This window comes from Chinchilla lanigera, unplaced genomic scaffold, assembly GCF_000276665.1.
Source record: "Chinchilla lanigera isolate Chin_1 unplaced genomic scaffold, ChiLan1.0 scaffold00010, whole genome shotgun sequence".
In the NCBI taxonomy this organism is placed as follows: Eukaryota; Metazoa; Chordata; class Mammalia; order Rodentia; family Chinchillidae; genus Chinchilla; species Chinchilla lanigera.
In genome coordinates, this window is record NW_004955411.1 from 18,997,456 (window position 1) to 19,015,450 (window position 17,995).

The 17,995-nt window shown below is 34.3% G+C and overlaps 1 long non-coding RNA gene across 1 annotated transcript in view; it reads right to left on the reverse strand.

Moving 5' to 3' along the window:
- LOC102012074 overlaps positions 1-17,995 on the reverse strand; it is a 37,551-nt gene that overhangs the window by 19,079 nt on the left and 477 nt on the right. The window contains exon 2 of the long non-coding RNA XR_259938.2: positions 11,813-11,975. This is a non-coding gene — a long non-coding RNA (uncharacterized LOC102012074). The remainder of the gene's footprint in view (positions 1-11,812; positions 11,976-17,995) is intronic.

The window sequence follows — 17,995 nt, forward strand, 5'->3', positions numbered from 1 at the left end:
GACTGTCTGTGTATAAGGGAAAACAAAACAGTAGATTCCAACATCTGTCTTTCTCAGGAACTGAAAAAAGTTCAATACATATGGCACAATCACGAGAGGGCTGTAAGTAAGATAAGTAATTAGAATATGCAACAAATAACTTTGTAGCTTCAAAGTGAGAACTGAGCTATGGTTGGTTAAAGTAATGAAATCCGTACATTTATGAATCTGATTTTTTTTTAAATGCATGTTTAGGTCTCATTTTTCTAATCTTTAGAATGATAATTGTAACACTGACCCAATTTTTTTGAGGAGTATATTTTGTATGAAAAGTGAATAATATGTTTTGTATATATTAGAAGTTATTATAATCCCTTTGTTCCAGTGTATTGTTAACATTTGGTTTGATGTTAGGTCATTTATCATGTATTTTGGTTTTGCTGCTTCACAAAGCAGTCTTTAATGGAGTGCTTGGTTTAGCAATAAGCAATATCCATGAAGCTAGGTGTCTGTATCAGCTTCCATTAATCAAACATGGTAGAAACAAATAAACTAGAAGCAAGATCCAGGACTACTGAAATGTTCTAAGTAAAAGGCGTCCGGCCAGTGGCACAGAGAGTGATAAAACAATAAAACACTTTTATTGTGGAGGGCATGGAGAAGATTGACAGAGAAAGAGAATCTTCTGGGGGCTGGATCATGGGGAGAATGGTTAAATATGGTCAGGCTAGAGGCGGGGTTTAGGGGGTGGGCTAGCTGACATGGCAGGCTAGCATTGGGCAGGAGTGTGGGACAATGAAACATAAAGAGGAGTAGGAAGTCAAATAACATAAGGACAAAAATTATGCCAATTTTGAGAGATGGTTATTATTGATTGGTTTTTGAAAAAGTGTGGTAAAAACTTGCAAAGCCCATAATAATACAGTAGATATGAGTCACTATCCAGATCCCTTCTCAAGGAAGCATTTGTTGCCCAGAACTGGTGAGGGTAGACATCAGGCAACCTTACAATGTCTACATGTAAATGCCCCTCCCCTATGTTTTTTGTCAGGAATTGTACTAACAACCTTGTGCATGTTTGGCAAGCCCTCCACAAAGAAGCTACATCTGTACTTTAAATATCATTTGACTTATTTGTTTATTCATTTACTTATAGACAGGGTCTTGCTTAGCTGCACTAGGGTAGACCCTAAAAATGCAATTCTCCTGCCTTATCTGCCCAAGTAGCTGAGATGATGAGCTTACGCCGTCACACAAGGCTAGCTGTCCATCATTTTAGGTTAGCAATCAGCTTTTGATGACCTTTTGCCAAAGCAAGTCTCTTCCAGAGGTAGCACAGAGCTTGTTGCTCAGCAAAACAATCTTGTTTTAGCTAAGTGTGAGATATTCTTAAAAAGAACAGGCCTCACAAGTCCTTTGCTCTATTAACTCCACCATTGCTGAAGCAAAGATACCTGGCAAAAGGAATTTAAAAAGGAAAAGACTTACTTTATCTCTGGATTTCAGTTCGTGGTAGGCTGGCTCCAAGGCAGACAGACATGGTAGAATAAAGCTGCTTAACTTATGGTACCACTCAAGTTCCCCAGTTCAAGTAAGGGGGCAGTGGAGAACAGGAAGAGACCCAGAAAGTGTAAAAAGTTGTCGTGTTCCGTTAGTTTATGGGTGAGGCAGAGAGCTAGGGGGAGTACCTGAGGCAGGGTTGGTTACTCGGCCATATTTATGGGAATTAACATAACAACAGATAGTGAAGTAAGACTTTGGACCAAGAATGAGCTTCCTCAAGCAACATGGAGTGCAAGCGCCTGCCTCCTAAAGAAAGGTGTAGGGACTTACTACTAAATTTGTGAGCTCCGAGGAAATCACTATTCAAATAAACTAATTGTTTCTACCCAGTTTCCTGAAATCCTATGTAATGAAGAATGGGGCTAGAAGTCTGAGTTCCAATTGTTTACTTTAAATCAACAGAGCCACCTCTTCTAGGTTACTACTAAACAACTGCACAGTTCCTACACTTTGCTTATCTAGAATGGACTCTAGAATAAGAGGACATACAGCCACCCATTCAGAAGTCCAAGAGCTATTCTTCTTCCTCTGCTTTCCAATAAAACTCCCCTAACATTCTCTTTTAGTTCACAGCTTCATTCCTCTAGGGACGTGTAACCATGAATTCAGCTGTATGTTGACAGGAGGAAGGGGTCTGCATCTAGGTAGAGACCAGGTCATGCTCCCAGGACTCAACAAACCACTAATGTCACCAGTCACAATTAAGTGCCACACTGCCAAGTTGGGATTTAATTTTAACCAGCCAATTTTGACTTCATTTTTTCCCCTTTCTAATGCTGCATCTTCTTCCTTCTTTCCCAGATTCAATTCTTCTCTAACATCAGACATCCAGAACTCTATATCACGTTCTCTGACTATCCAAACTGGGAGAAAGAGATTGTGAACACAGGAGCTGCTGAGAAAATGAAGTTTAGATATCAATTGAACTTAAACTTTACAATGGAGAAGACAGGGGAGGAGGCTCCATCAGAAGATGGGATTCATGGGGCAGTTTCATTATTTTTAAGCTTTTGAAATGATAGGAATGGAAGGATTTAAGCGAATGCAAATGCTAGTCGAAAAGATTCGGAACACAGACAGATTCCGGGAATGTCCGCACAGTTCAAGCTACAATGCAGTAATTTTTCCCTACAAATGTTACATCCAACTAAGTTCCTAAAATCAGAGACAAACCTTCATATTTAAGATGCTCCATCCTTTCTAAAAGAAGTTAAAGGTTTGGGGTAGAAAACAATTGTGCAGAAACTCATGAAAATAGCAGAAAATTCAGCCAACAGTTTCACAAGAAAAGGGAAAAAAGAAAGAAAAACAGCATAAATTCAATTTTGCTTTTCAAGAACTCTTTTGTTATGGTCCTTCTAAAATGTATTCTAGAGAGAAAAATTATATTCCAAAACAAATTATCAAAACTGATGTTATTACAACTTTTTCCTCAGCACTTTTGTACAGAATAAAATTTGCTTCCTGAAGTAATATTCAGGAAAAATGTTACTAGAAATAGCCCTAGGACAATATATTATAATTGCATGCCCTTGATAACAGTAGCATGATAATAAGAATATTCATATCATTAGATAATTTCAAATGATTTTTCTTGACTCAGAAGTTAAACTAGACTCCTCTGAACAAGAAGAGGGTGATATAGTACTTTACTGTAACCTAGGGAAAATGTAGTGGTCATGTTCCCATCACAGAGACAAAATTACCAACATTTACTGCTGGAGACCTTCCAGTGCCAGGTCCCTGACCAAGTAAGGACTGGCAAAGGGTACCTGCAAAGCAGGGGCGGCAGAGGCTGGGTGTGCGGCCTCTCCCTCTATTAATCATAGCTTTCCAGATATTCCTTGTGCTATTGATAAAGGATGGTTGGGAACCTGAAGGATCAGAACTGATAGTAGTTAAGGAATGAGAGCCCAGGATGAAATGCACGCCTCCGGGGTTGAAAGGGGAAGTAAAAGCCACCACAGAGATTTGCCTCAGACCCCTACCTCCTGTGTGGCAATGTTCGCCCACTGGAACTGGAGTGCTGTGCTCCCCGGACCTCAGTGCATGGGAAAACATTAGGCGAACGCCCTGTGTGTGCTGGACTGGCTCTAGATGGAGATATTGTAAGTATGGGTCTTGTTGCCCAGTAGGCAAGTGAACAATTCTGCGAAAAATTGTACCTAATCAAGAACACCTAATGATGGATCTTTTTGCTTCCTTTTATGTGCTTTTAAAAAGTTGATTTCCCGCTAGGGTTGCAGCCCGACAGTCTGAATCTGTAACTAAAATACAAACCTCATTGTATCTAAGAGTTTCATATGTAATTGCAAAATTATATAATAATGCAAAAAACATCTCTCTGTGTCAGAGGAGCCTTGCTCCCCTGGCCCACCCGAAGGATCTCTGGTGTCTGTGTTGTCTCTTCGCCCATGTTGCTCAGTCCTGCAGATATCTCCTGGACCTGTTGCGGCCGGACCGCGGCAGTTTACAATTTAAGGGCGGTTTATAATAGCTAACAGTTTCGGAGGAGTTAGTGTATGACTGACTGGCTCCAAGGAGAAAGACATGGTGGAAAGGCACGGCAAAGGAAACCTTATCATCCAATAGTAACCAGAGAGGAGAGGCAGAGAAGAGGGGAACCAAGGAGATGTAGAAGCAACTCCAAGTGCACGCAGCTGCCTTATCTTTCACAAAGCAGTCATACTCCTTCTCCGGAAGAAAGATGACCTCTTTAACAAATGGTGCTGGGAAAGCTGGCTCTACGCATGCCAGAGACTGAACCATATCTCACTCATCATACACTACAATAAGATCAAAATGGACGAAAGATCTAAATATCAAAAAAGAAACCATCTGAAGGAAGATCGAATAGGCAAAACTTGTGAAGACATCGGTGTAGGTGAAGACTTTAAGCACAAAATCCCTATCACAAAAGGAATGCTACAAAGAATCAACAACTAAGATCTCATCAAATTAAAAAGAAAAACGAAAAAGAAACTTTTGCACAGTGAAAGAGATCAACAAGAAAGGGAATAGAAAACCCACCGAAAGGAAAAAACAATTTACCAGCTACTCTTCAAAGGAATTACATCTAGAATACAAGAAAATTTTAAAAACTATGACCCTCCACATTTAATGACACAGTCCAAAATAGGCATCGGAAATGAATAGACACTTCTCAGAAAAAGAAGTATAAACAGCAAATAAAAATATGAAAAAATGTTCAATATCACTAGTCATTAGAGAAATACAAATTAAAACAACACCAAGACATCACCTCACACCAGATAAAAGGCTATCACGAAGGAACAATTACTGGGAGGGAGGAAAGGAGAAAAGAAAAGGACAGGAATATATATATAAACTAAGATAATTGTCTTACGTATTAGTGCATTGAAAGAAAAAGTGCCTTATTATTTGATGAATTTTGCCTGCCTATATCTTATAATCTTAGCAACTACTTTGAAGATAACAATATGCAGTATAATAACCACTGTTAATTTTCTATCATCTTGTTTTGAAATTTTGTATGTTTCTATTGTTCTTTCTTTCTTTCTTTCTTTCTTTCTTTCTTTCTTTCTTTCTTTCTTTCTTTCTTTCAACCATAAGAGAAAGGCATCAATCAACATTATTTTCACCCAGTAAATTAATCTTTAAAGTCTTCATTGCTATTTAAGAATTTCTCAAAGTTTATCATCACAAGAATTCTGATGAAACTGCTAACTTGTTGACATAAACCAAAAGATGAGCACATTCTCTTAGTTGCTATAGTTTGACTTTTTTCTAGATTATCCTTTACTTCGATCTACATTTGTAAGCTAGTCACAAATTGGTAAAGGCAGTTAAATACAGAATCTTCATGACTGTGAACTCTATTAACCTCACACTCCTAACCAGCTCCCTACCTGTAATGAGTATCCTAAATACTTTTTTCTTATTGTAAGGTTTGATCCTAAACATTTATATTATTGTTTATTTCATGTGGATAACATAAATATTCTCATAAACCTTTGCCACCACAGACACTAATGACAGCTCCAAAACTCAAAATCCTTCACAGTACCATTTGAAGAATGGAAAAAATGATAGCCCACTGTCCCATACTTAGGGAACAAGGGAAAGTAAATTGAATCAATATTTGTAAAATATTTCTACAAACTTAAAATAAAGACATAAGAATATTACCAAGCAATAAATTAATGCATGTTATAGAAAACATTTAGAAACATGGAGCACTGAACTGAATTGACTAGGGAATGAGAAATGACAAATGAACTATTCCAACATAAAGCATAAACCTTTAATTGCCATCACAGAAAAATTATTTTCTGTGATAGCAATTTTCTCTTGGAAAACCTACATAGTCTGAAATATAATAATTATAATTTAAATACTGAGGGCTGTTATAAAAGCCTTGTACAGTGTGATATTTGTGTTTTTTTTCTACCACCTAGATAAGTTAATTGACCATGATGTCCAGAATGATTCTTTGACATTTTTCTCCTTATGGTTAAATAAAATCCAATCCAATTGGTTTATAAAAGAGAAAATTATAGAATGATTTTATTGTTATTCATAAGTAGATTAAAATTGTCAAAAGTAAAAGGAATCTTACTTATTTTAGTAAATAGCTATGATATTATAGAGCTAATTTTATTTCTATGTTCACTCAAATTTGCCTATTATATAATGTGGAGCTTATAAAGCAGTCACATAAAAGAAGGTAAAAATCCTCAGTTAAAATAAGATTTATTTATAATGCAAAAATGAATAAAGATGGGTTAAATCACACTGAAATTACTTTTATTATTGACATGTTATAAAATATGAAGTGAGTCTCTAGCTCAGAAAATAAGGAGTATGTCTTCAATTACTCCTAAGTAGAAAAGCCCCGTTTCTAGTTTGCGTGTTTATTATGAAGGGGCACTGAATATTACCGATGCATAAGCATTCTTCAATAAGGCCAGCTATTTTTAATCAGTGTCTGTGCTCACAGTGCTAAACTTTAGTCTACAAAATGATATCATGACATAAAAAAGGGGTTCTATAAGATGTTTGGAGAACATCTTATAGAAGATGTATAAGATCTATAAGATGTTCGGAGAAGTCATGTAAATATTTGTGACTCAGGTACAGACATGATGAACATCTTGTAGAACTATTTAAGCATTTAATAATTTCTATTTCATCTCAATAAAAATTTTGCAAGACTCAAACACTTTTACTAATTAAATTCCACATAAAAACTCTTTAAAAAGTGTGATTTTTATAAAATATTTTAAAAATGTCTTTGGCCTTGATATATTTGATTTGCGATACTTCTTCATGAGGGTGCTACTCAGGCAGCCAATATCAGAATAAAGAGCCCCAAAGAAAAATAACTAAGAGCAGTGCAGATATCTTTGTGCTTGCTCCCTCTTTTCTGAGTTTTAAGCGACTGTTCCCTCTGAGGTTGGGAGATAATGCTCTCCAAATCTCAACCTTTTTCTTACAATGTACGGAGTATTCAATTAAAAGTTTTCAGGCACATTAAAAAATGGAATGAAGAAAACAAGAACAAAATTTAGGTAAGGCTGCAGGTGAACCAGCATTAAACCCATCAGTCAAGAAAACTGAAACAATTGCAATTGGTATTATCAGGAAAATTTAATAATAAAAAACGACTTTCATTTGAAAACAGTCATCTATAAAATATCGAAGGGAATCTTTTTAAATAAAAATTATAGGAGTCTAAATTAAAAATACCTAAATTTAAAAGTAAATTAAACGAAAAAATAGATTGTTTTATCTGGTAGACATGTCCTGAATGAAGCAAAGAAAGAAAAAAGTTAGCAGAAGGGTGGGTAGTTGAAGGCCTAATATATATAAATGTAATCTTACAAGGCAAGAAAAGGAAAAATGATGCAATAATTAACACAAAAGGAAAACTGCTGAAATATTTCCAGAACATACTGATATATTTGTGGCCACATTTAAAGAAGCCCAAATAAATTTCAAAGGGACAATACAAATGGTACATTGAAAGTCAAAACCAGAAAAGTCGTAGAACACCCATGGGCAGGGAACAACTCTTATTTTAAACTGTCTCTTCAGTAGAAACAATCGGAAGTAGAAAACAATGGAATGGAATCCTCAGTACATTGGGAGAAGAAAAGAAAATGAATACTAGCTAAAATTCAGAAATGATTTTTGTTTTGTTTTGTTTTGTTTTCCAGTACCAGGAATCGAACTCACGACCTTGCACTTGCCAGGTAAGTACTGTGCAACTGAACTAAATCCCCAGCCTCAGAAATGATTTTTGATATTGATGGTAATAAGAAATTGGGTGAATTTCCAAAATCCACCCAAGCAGATAGAATTGTCAATAAGCAGAACCAAATTAAAAGTTATTAAGACAGACCACCAAGGAGAAAAAAATGAGATCACTGAGAGAAATATGCAAGTGGAGGAAAACATGAAGGGAAATAGAATTAGAATAAATGTGGATAAATACATACTTTCTTGATAATACAGGGATGTTTTGTGAGACTAAAATATAAGCAGAATTAAAATGCATGGCATAAGTTTGCAATTGGTATTATCAGGAAACAAATAGTAGAAGGAGAATTTCATTTAAAAATCTCATTTATGATACTTATGAACCATAAGTTTGCACAACATCTTATACTAAGTAATATTTTAAAGAAAAGTGCTTTATTATTGTATAGTAAATGAAATACTTAGTTTGTAATATCTAAGGCAACTAGTATATGTTAGCAGCATGTACAATTGAAAGCATAAAGAAAATCTGGAAAAATAAAATGTCAATACAATAAAAGATAAAAAAAGAATGAAAGAAAAATGAAAGAGTTAAACAAAAAAGAAATTAATATATCATAACTGAAACTCCTGCATATTGGTAATTGCCTTAAATATCATGAAGTAAATATCTAAATAAAAGTGTAAGACTCTTTAAAAGGAAAAGTTGATAAGTTACTCGTAAACTATAAACTTGAAATGTAAGATGAACACTAGCATCATATTTCAGTGGTAAAATGGTTGAGTAATGTGACAGATGCCCTGTGTTGGATCACCAGTACCACAAAATACAGAAGTACATGATTAATATGAGGCCACACAATGGTTGGTAGTGAAAGATATAAAGCAATATAACACACAAATATTTACCAAATATGTTATAAATCTGAAAACAAGAACTACAGAGAGGTGAATCCATTTATTCATATAATTATAAAATGAGCATTTAATAATATACCTTCTATGTACAAAGTAAAAACTGACAAAAGTAAACAAATATAGATAAATCCACAATTGGGTTATGTACTAATTGTTTCAACAGAATTCTATTGGTAATAATAAACATATAATAACTGACAATGCAGAAAAGACCAATTGCCTTTTTAATCTGTAAAATCTTCCATTTAACAATAACATATTCTGTTTCAAATACATATTCTGTCTCAAAATAAACATAACATTTTCCAAAATTCAGAATGGGTCATAAAAATGTTTTAATTTAAAGAGTTTTCTCTAAAAACTAGAATGAATAAATAAATGGTAGTGTATTCTGGTAATGAAATGCAATATATGAATTAAAGTGAGTGAAATATTGCTTCATATACAAAAACACAAGTCACTGAAAATAATTTTAGGTTCCCTAGAAAATTCATTTGTCATTGTCATTTAAACTATATCCAGTTTGGAACTGTTCACACAAAATGTTTTCATATTATATACACATATACAGGTGTATGGATATATGCATTATATATTCTAATTTTACCTCTGTCATGACTTTCTACTACCAAAAGATTAATAATAATTATATAAATATCTAATAAACACAAATATTTGATGATGCTCACTCTTTGAACACGTTATATCTACAGATTTACTTTATTTATTGCCCTTCAACTTGGACACTTTTGCTACATGTTCTGCCAAAGTATGAGAGACATGGAAAAAGTAACATGTGTGTGAGTAGATCTGTGATACTACACAGAACGGCAGCCTGACTACACACTAACATTAAAAAGAATCATTTAAGATTATGGTACATGTATTTTTCTTTTATTTTATTAGTACATGTTTGCAGTATATGAAGTTGCCATTCATTTTGAGGACTAGGTGGATGTGTAAAACGTAGTCTATTTCTATTTTCATCTCATCTTCTGCCCACCCTCTTGCCTTGCTCTGTCTGCAAGGTGCCTTTGCCTATTTTCAATCTTCTTGTTAGCATTATTCTTAGCTCATGCTTATGACACACACTCTGTACAGTCATTGTAGGTATTTCATACCTATATATGATGCATCTCATGTACTTTAAGAATGTAACACATATTACTTTGTGTACAGAAAGCCCACATGTAATAGGTTATTTTCAACCCCATATCCATATTTTTACTTATATAGATCATATCAAAATTGCAAAGAAAAGTGAAGCTCCTAAATATTTAATTATAGAGATTTGATAGCAAATTTATACTTCCTGGGGAGTAAGTGCTATACAATGGTTAACTGTAATACCTTGGTTACATAAATTTTCTATATTGCACTACAAATTTAAACTGCTGAACAATATATATGTAATAAAAATAAATTTTTGATTGCAAAACCAAATTATTTTTATTTTTACTTTTTCTCTAGTCTCAATATATAATTTTTATTATCAACAATAAACAATAAATTTTCTTTTTAAATATAAAGTCTACTGGTTTTCTTGACACCAATTGAAAATGCACATTGTTGTTTATTTTTCTTTATTAAGTAAACCATTTCTTTGCAAATACATCCCTAAATAGCTAATTAGATTCCCTAATAGCATGAGAAACCACCATGGGAATAATGTACAAGTATTGTACCATCAGCAAAATTAGAGAGGAAACCACCTAGTACTTTGTTTTGTTGTTGTTGTTGTTTTGAAGTGCAATTTAAGCTCTAAAGGCTTTTTTTCATATTTTTAATACAGCAAATCATTTCTGTCCCTAGAGCCTACATTAATGGGCAGAGTACCAAATTACCAGAGTGGGCTAATTTGCACCTAAGCATTTCATATTAATGAAATAGATTTTTTAGATATCAGGGAATACACGCCCTTCCCATTTTATAAATACTCTATTCTTAGTAAATGGAAAATGCTGCTGATGAAATTCTTTCCTCAAAATTCCTCACTAGGCATAAGTAAAGGATAAACATTCCCATGAGAGAACTAGTGCCTAAAGCTGCTGTAAATGTTTGTAGAAACATTCTCTTGATAGGGAATGAGAAAGAAAGAGAAAAAGAGGTACTGTAAATCAGTTGACAAGGAAAGAAAAATTACAAAGCTTACACGCAGGATGTATGTGATATTTCCATATGAAAGTGAAAAAATCATACACAAATCATTTAATTTCACTTAAACAGGAAAACATGTTTTCACTTTATAGGTGACAATTCATATAAACAATAGATTGTATCTCTATTTTCTTCACTATCAATTACCAGCATGGCTTTTTTCACATACACAATCTGCTTAATGCGAATCAGACAAGGTATGGGGGGGACGGCAGTATAGAAGCAAAGAGAAGATAAGTGGAACTGTTTGTGAATTTCCTGCAGCTTCACACACACTATCCAGAATATACAGACAAAATATTTCTCTTAATGTATGTAGATTCTCAGTTTTTAAACAACAAATTAGAGATTCCTAAACCAGAAAGAGTATCAATTTTTTTTCAAAGCTTAATTGAACTACAAAATTAAACTTTTTTCTCTATAATACTAATAAAAATTTTCATTTAAGAGTAGTATAAGGTCAGCTGTGGTGGCGCATGCTTGTTATCCTAGAACTCAGGAGGCTGAGGCAGAGGGATTGTTGTAAGTTTGAGACCAACCTGGGCCACAAAAGTGAACTCAAAGCCAGCCTGAAATGCATGGTGAGACCCTGTCTCAACAAGACAAAAAAAAAAAAGTAGTAGAAAGCTATGTGCTTACTTTTTGCTTATAAATTCAATTCCTTAAGACTCTTAGCAAAAATGGATCTGTCATGAAAATTCAAAAATATGAGTGTGTCTTATGGCATTCTTTGTCTCTTACAAACAAAAAGTGATTAATTCAAAATAGACAATGTATGAAATGGCTCAACATTAATAGAATGTTAATATTAACTATGCTGTATTATATGTGTTGCCCTTCAAGACAGACTGAGTTGTAAAATCAAGATTAAATAATTGATACAATCTTGACATGTTGAGTTGCTGTTATACAGATGAGATAATCACCAGCATCTACACAATGTATTGCTCACTGCAGTCTGGAAAGCCGTGTACTTATGATGCTGTTATCCAAGTCACTGGATGCAGAAGTACAGCAAATGAGAATACGGCACCAAGGTCAAAGCTCAGGATCTTTGGTCAATGCATGGTGGTCTTAATACAGTTCACAAATGTGGTTCATTATAATCCCAAAGTCTACAAATTAAAAGAGCTAGTTTTAGTTTAGAAGCTTAGGAACTACAAAGCCCAATGTACAGTTGTGAAGAACAGCTAGTATAACCACAGATTTGTTTTCTTTTTAGAAAGGAGTCAAATGAGAATCACGCAGGAGTCACCGGCCCCTTGCAATTCTGAAATACATTTCTACAAGTCATTGTTTGTGCACTGACCCACAGGTGAAGAATTGGTCCCTTTTTTAGTTTTTAGGGGGCATCTCATTCATTTTACCTGATGGCCTTGTATTCTAACCTCAGAGAGGACTTTTTTCTGTTACATTAACTTCCCCAGCTCCATCTAAAAGGTTTTTTTGTACAGTGTTTACAGTCCTCATGTGGTATATGCACATAACACATCTTAAATCTTTTTCATCGCCTTTCCCTTCCCTACTTCCACCCTACCTCGATCTCATAATCCTTACTTCCTATTATCTTCTTTTTATTTTGCCCTTTATACATAATTTGGGGTTCGCATACAACAGGAATCATGCAGTATTCAAACTTGTTTGTCTGATTTATTTCACTTAACGCTGTGGTCCCAAAGTGTATTCAGTTTCCTACAAATGACTCCGGTTTATCTTCTTTATGCCAGGGTAGTTCTCATCGTGTATAAAGACTACATTTTCTTTATCCATTCATCTCTTGATGGGCATATAGACTGCTTCCAAGATTAAGCTATTATCAATTGTGCTACTATAAAGACGAGTGCACACGTATTGCTGTAATATGATTCTCTAACTCTTTGAGGGAGACACTAGAAGAATCACTCAGTCAAATGTAAGTGTCAGTTTCTTGGATTTTTTTCCGGTACAGGAAATGAAACTCACGACCTTGCGCTGCCAGGCAGGCACTGTGCCGCTGAGCTAAATCCCCAGCCCCGAAGTTTTAGTTTCTTGAGGAATCTCCATACTGATTTCCGAGGCGGCTGTACTTGTTTACACTCTGAGCAATAATGTATAAGCATTAGAACAGCCATGTTAACTATCCTGCGTATACATACTGTCTTGTATTTCTTTGCTGAAAGAAACTGTCAATGAGTCTTTGGTTGATCAGCTTTGTATGGCTATATCTGTTTTCATGAGAAACCACTTTGAAGATATTAATATGTAATACAACAAGCGTTGTTAATTCCCTACCACTCTGTTTGTAACTCCATACTGTCTGTACTGTTCCTTTGCTATTTTGTAAAATGCTGTCTGTCTGTTAATATTTTCCTCCTTTTATTTTTAAAATAAAAAATAATAATGTATAAGCATTCCTCCCCCACGCCAGCCTCTCCTTCATCTGGTATTATTTGATTTCCTAAGGTTGGCTGCTCTTTCTGGGGTGAGATGGAGTCTTCTGGTAGTGATGTTCTCATTTGCATTTCTTTAATGATCAGTGATGTTGAGCACTTCATCGTGTATTTCTTGGTCATTTTTACTTCTGTGAAGTCTCTATTTCTTTCACCTTCCCATTTTTTTTTCTTTTGATCTTTTGTTTGGAGAGGGAGTGATTTCTTTCTTTTTTCTTTTCGTTCTTGTATATAGTCCAGATATTAGTCCTCTGTCTGAGGAATAGCTGGCAAAATGATTTTGTGAATTTGTGAGTTGTCACTGCACTTGGTTGGTTGGTTTTAGGTTTTTTATTCATTTCCCTTCTATTCTGTGCTGTGCAGAAACTTTGCAATTCGATATGATCCCATTGGTTGATTCTTGGTATTATTTTCTGTGCAACCAGAGTTCTGGCCAGAAAGTCTAGACCTAGTTGGATAATAAGTTCCCCTGGAAGGACTAGACAAAATTCTCAACACTCTTCTAGTAAATTAACCTCTTTTTCCTGAGATATTTTCCCAACTAAGATTTAGTAGGTGCTATAATAATTTATTCAGAGGTTTAAAAATTGTTATGAAAGCCAGTTTCTTCATTTGCATCTATACATCCAATGAACTCTAAGGATTTTTGTTGCTCAGTTGCACTGTCATTGCACTGTAGTGGATAAGTATGAGAAGAAATTGCCCGAAATAACTACCTGATGATTAGTTTATGATCCCCATCTGCTTTGGGGTTTTTTGCCCACTAAGAAGCCAGGTGACCCTTCTCTGATCTTTCATTGTTCTTATTGTACTTTATCTGTCTTCCCAACTTTAACCAACTCCCAACTCTTCTCATAGTCTTCTGTTTGAAGACTTGAAGTCTTGTAGTCTTCTGTTTTCATATATCTTCTCTTGTTACCCACCATTATATGTGTAAGTGTGTGGTCATGTACATCACTAGGTGCACTGTCTGATGTGCAAGTTATTATAAGCAAAATTTTTCGAATGTTTTGTGACTGCCTAAAAGAGTAATGGGAATTAAATTTCTGTCATTCTACCATTTAATACAATTTCCTCTACCATCGACAGCCTGGCTCCCACACCAGTGCCACACATTTTCAGCTTTTGTGTCGTCCCTACTCATATTTAAGTACAAATCTGTACGCTTTCTGTAGAGATAAGATACAAGAAGTCATACTGTGATAATAAAACTTAGTGTTTTAAAAGAATATTATGTATGTATATATATATATATATAATAGCTGAAGACATCAGTTGAACGTACTCAAGCAACTCACTACAGTTCATAATCCTTATCACTTAATCCAGTTCTTCAAATGTCCCTTCACATGGACAGCAAGTGCCTCCCTCCTATGTTCGCAGTTCCTAAGGGGATGGGAATACAGCTCTGGGGATCTCATGGAGTAGTTGAATGTTTAGTTTGGAAGTTACACTAACAACTCACTAGATAGTAATATTCACATGGCCTTTCTCATGCGTAAGAGGGCTAGAAAGTAAGAAAGGCCAAAAGTGGACGGAATGGGGACTATTTGCAACCACGATTTAAGTCTAACATGTCCCCTGCACATCTCATGTGCTCAGAGTTTGGGCTTTTGGAATATAATTGGACCGAGTTGTAAATGTGTTGTGGAGTTCGTAGATGAATGTGCTCGTAGGAGGTGGGGCCTATTTAGAAAAGATGCGTCCCTGTGCACTTGAGGTGGAATGGTACACGCCGTCCCCACCTCCTCTCTGCTTTCTGATGCTGTGACTTGAGCAGCTTGTCTCCTTCCGCTACACGGATTCTTCTATGGAAACAGCCAAACAGATTGAATAGTCTGAAGCTATAGGCTAAATCGTTCCTTGCCGTAAATTGTGGATCTCAGACATTTTGGTCACAGTGAGGAAACCCTAGCTAAGGCACTTGTTCATTCCTGGTGTGTAAGTAGCCTTACATTTTGACTATTTAGCTACTCAATATTTTCTCACAGTACAAAAACATTTGGGCAAATTGTTTTGTTTTTGTTTCCAAATAACTTTTACAAATAAAATTCAGCTCAAGAAGTTATTCCATAAATAGAAATTATATATATAATATAATTAATTCAAATAAGTATAATTAATTCAAGTATAATTAATTCAAATAAGATAAACATAATTCTTAACTAGTATTATCTCTGATACATTTGTGAATCATAAAATATTAAATAATAAAATATTATTATTCCTTCATTTCATACTTAACAGTACAGTTCATCTTTCTAATTGCAAGTTGATTAACTACCCTCTCCTCTCTCATTTTAACCCAATGTAATGCCAGTAAGTCTCAAATTTAAATGTTTTCACTGTAAACATGTTTCTATACACAGATTGAGGCGAAAATGAATATTAAAATAAATAGTTAATGGTTCTTATATAAGATTTGTTTCATATTTGGGAAGAAAAACAATTACTCCTTACTAACAGCTCAAGAAGTTATTCCATGAATAAAAACAAGTATAATTCATTCAAATAAGATAAACATAATTCTTAACTAGTATTATCTCTGGTATATTTGTGAATAATTTCTTATTGCTAATTCTAGATCTACTTGATTTTAGGATGCAGACTTAAATTTGTATAACATACAACCCCAAAAGGCTAGTACGTGTAGCATAACAAAATCAAACACGTTTCCTAAAATCGTCAAAAATTAATAATTAAATGAAATGCAAATAGAATAAGCGGAGATGAGAGAGTCAGTGGGTCATTGATATAATAATACATTTCAAATTGACCTCAAAGATTTATTTTTATGTTTCATTGACATTTGTATAATATTTTTCTCAAATAAATTAGTAAGAAATCATTCATAAAATAGAATATAATGATGTTACAATTGATGATGAAAAACATGATGTGTATTATTTTTGAGGAAACTTATTGCCAGAACCTCTAAGCATATTGAACTCAGTCATCTTTTCCTTGGTGAGATTGGTAAGATTTTCTTGGTGTGATTGACGAGATTTCTTGCTATTAGTTGCTTTTCAACAACTGCTTTTTGATTGAGAAAGGGAAAAAAGAATAGCATCCACTTTTGTTCTAAAATTGTTTGCCTTACTAATAGGAGTCAATAAGACGGTTTTCTTTGGTACAAACATATTGGAACAATCGTGCAAGGTCCCTCAGACACAGAGATAGATACTCTGCAACGTCACGTTGTGATGTATTGAAAATAGAGCTCTGGAGCAGAGTGGTTCTATTTGAATGTCTGGCTTTTATTAGTGTGTGACTTTAGAAGTTATCTGACTTATCCATTCTTCAGCGTGTTTATTGGTACATGGTGGAAACAATAGAAAATTGTTTCTCTTTATCCACTGGCAGTATGTTCCAAGACTACAAATAGGTGTTGGAAATAGAAGGGCTGCAAAATAAACTTTTTTTTCCTATACAAACATGTGTGTGATAAAATTTCACTTATAAAATAAGCACAATAAGACATAAATTCAAGTAAGTATTAAAATATAACAAGTATAACAATAAGCAATATCAAGAGCTACTTAAAAATAAGAATTGTTTACTTCTGAAATTTTTCATTTACTATTTTTAAACTGCAGCGCCCCAAGTAGCTAAAACAAAAGCAAAACAATGAACAAGGAACAATTTCTGTGCCTACTTCATATGGAAGGTAAATATGGCTAAATAAGGAATGAGTTAAAAGTTTTAAAATGCTTAGGAGAATGTTGAACACATTGTAAGACATGTGAAATGAATAAACATAAAAAACCCCGAGAGTATAATGTTATGCTGGTTTTTCTTCTTATTTTTTCACTTAATATATTATAATCTGAAAATATCAGTACTGGTTCCCACAACACTGTTTTGTATTATGTGTACCTAACAATAACTTCCATTTGAACATGAATTTTTTAAAACTATTGTCATTTAAACAATAGGATCTCAGTAGTTCACTGTCTGATTTTCTACCAACGTACACTCCTATCAACTAAATGGTAGTGTTCTATTCCCATAAAGTTGTGCACACTAGCCATAGAATTTAAGTGTTGAGCACTTTTTGTGTTAATGAAAAAAACAACTTAATGTTAAAACAAGAGCTTGAAGATTATGTGGAATAGACACACACATAGAACTTTAAAGGAAGAATAAGTGCCAAGATTTAGGCTGCATTTATCCTTGAAATAAAGAAGTGTCTAGCAGTTTCTTTTTCTTTGTTTTGTACTTTTCATTATACCAGTTTATATCAAAGTGCAAGAGTACATCTATGCAAGCCACTCGGACAATACTATCTGTATTTTTTTTTTTTTTTTTACTATCTGTATTTTAAATCTATCACATTGTTGCATTTCTCATCATTAGTTCCTACATAAAGCTATATCATCAGGACAATGGCATCTTTCAAATGTTGTGTCACATTTTATGCATTTTATGAGAGGGGTCAGATGTCAGGTTTATTATTATTTTTATTAGTATATGTCTGTAGTACATATTTACTCTCCTCATGGGAAAATAGAATATATACATAATTCATTTTATTTCCTATTTTCATCCTTTTTCCCATCCCGTCTTCCTTGAATTAGGCTGCTTCATCTGCTCTTTAATTTTTTTCTGAGATTTTGTTTGTAGTTTTTAGAACTGTACCTCAAAAATCTATCTTTTTGAGACAGGGTCTCTCTATGCAGTTCAGGCTGACCTTGCACTCACTTTGT